At 51.6% G+C, this 1998-nt stretch overlaps 1 pseudogene; it reads right to left on the bottom strand.

Moving 5' to 3' along the window:
• Positions 1–695: 695 nt before the first annotated feature.
• On the bottom strand, positions 696–1774 carry LOC117694492 (UBX domain-containing protein 1 pseudogene; annotated as a pseudogene).
• Positions 1775–1998: the final 224 nt, after the last annotated feature.

Raw genomic sequence — 1998 nt, 5'->3', positions numbered from 1 at the left:
TTTGTTGGGAAGCTGGTGCTAGATGCAGATCTTGTTGGGGGGTAACCTGGAAACTGGTGCTAGGAACTGACCTGTTAGCTAACTTGAGTTCAGCCTTATGTCAGGTTCTCTAAGATGGAGTCTGCACACAAAAGATTTGGTCTCTCATTCCCCCCTTTCTCTGGTGACTAGAAGGCCCAATCATGGAGCTTCCTGAAGTTATTATTATATTTTAGAGGGGGTCACCAGTACTCATGGTGTCCCTGGAGCTTGAGTGGGGCCACATTAGTGGGAGACATGAGGTGGTCCTGAGGCTGAGTTTTCTCCCATTGTTCTGGGTCCTCTTCAACTGCAAATGGGTCTGTGATTCCATGTTGTAGTACTGTTGACCTCCAGGGACAGGATTACAATGGGAGAGACTTTTTATGAGACTCTAAGAACCTCTAGCTGGAAGGGGACCTGTTTTATAGAGAATACAAAGTTTAGGCCAAACTCCTTTATGAGCCCATTGGACACCTTTGAGATCATCTAGCAATTGGCAATCCTCAAACTCATCAATGACCTCCGCCTGTATGTTAGGAACAATGTGGTGAGGTAGGGGGGAGGTATCCCAAACATGATTTCTATGTTAGGAACAATGTGGTGAGGTAGGGGGGAGGTATCCCAAACATGATTTCTTTTTTTTTTTTTTTTTTTTTTTTTTTTTTTTACAGAACTCAAAGGGACTATTTATTAGGAAGGAAATGTCAGTGCTTTATCAAAGATGAAGAGGTCAGAAAGAGAAGGTGGGATGGAGGACCCTCAGCTGGGACACTTCTTGGCCACAATGAGGACAGCAGAAGGCACGAGTCCCAGTTCCTGCAGAGGCCGTTCCATGTCTGCCTCTGAGAAAGCCCGTCTGGGGAAGCCACTGAGCAACTGCACAGGGTCCTGGTCCTGTCCAGGTTCCTCCCCATGGTGAAGCTCCACATAAAGCCTCACAGCTGCCAGCTGTTCCCGGGCCCGGAACGTCTGGGTCAGTGAAGTCCCATCAGGCAGCCTAACCTGTATGCGACACTGGTCATATTCCCGCTTAGTAGGGGGCTCCTGGCTGGGAGAAGAAGGAACAGGACCTGGATCCGTTGCTGGTGGGGATGACCGAGAACCCGCACTACCACCATACTTCTTGGCTCTCTCTGCTTTGTCCCTTTCAATTTTTTCTCGAACTCTTTGTCTGGCAGCTAACTCTTCAGCCTTTTCCCTCCTGCACTCCTCAGCAGCCCGGCGCATCTCATCTTCCTGCAGTTTCTGTCGTGCGACTGACAGCTCCTGCCCTTGTCTCCTCCGCTGCTTTTCTCATTCTAAAGCTTCTCGCTCCTCTCTTTCTTCACGTTCCCGCTGCTTCTGCGCCACACGTTCCAACATTCTCTTAGTTTGTTCTTGTCTCTCCTCTTCAGTCAAAATGGGTTTACTTTCTCCAGCAGCAGACCCAGATCCTTCATGGCCAACTTGCTCTGAGGACGTGGGTTCTCGTCCCAGGATATGGCTGAGGGGAGTCTCTAGAGGCTCGTCCACATCGGGGTCGTCTTCATGCTCCATAAGCCAGTCCATCGCAGCCTCGATGCCCTGGTTCCCTGTGAGGGCCAGAGCCTTCTCCGCGCGTCCCCTGGGAAAGCCCATCTCGATGAGACTCTCCAGAGCCGTCAGCTCCGCCATGGCGCCCGCCTCCGCTTCCGCGGGGACCTGCGGTGACCAGAAGCAAGACGGCAAGGGTCAGCGCGGGGCGACTCCGCCCGCGACGCCGCCCTCCCTGCGCTCGCTAGGCGGGAGACCCGGGGACGGGGGAGTAGACACTGAGTGAGGAGAGCGGAGCCCAAACATGATTTCAAAAGGGTTGAATCCCATCTGGTAAGAGGAGTTTCATATACCTGGTAGAAAGTGAAGGGGAGGAAAGTTAACTCAGTCCTTGCCAGTCTCTTAAGGCCAATTTAGTTAAGGTCTCTTTTAGGGTTTTGTTTATTCTCTCTATCTGTCCTGAAC

Source organism: Arvicanthis niloticus, chromosome X (genome assembly GCF_011762505.2).
Source record: "Arvicanthis niloticus isolate mArvNil1 chromosome X, mArvNil1.pat.X, whole genome shotgun sequence".
Taxonomy (NCBI): Eukaryota; Metazoa; Chordata; class Mammalia; order Rodentia; family Muridae; genus Arvicanthis; species Arvicanthis niloticus.
The sequence above is the reverse complement of the archived record's forward strand: the minus strand, read 5'-3'. Positions and strand labels throughout refer to the sequence as shown.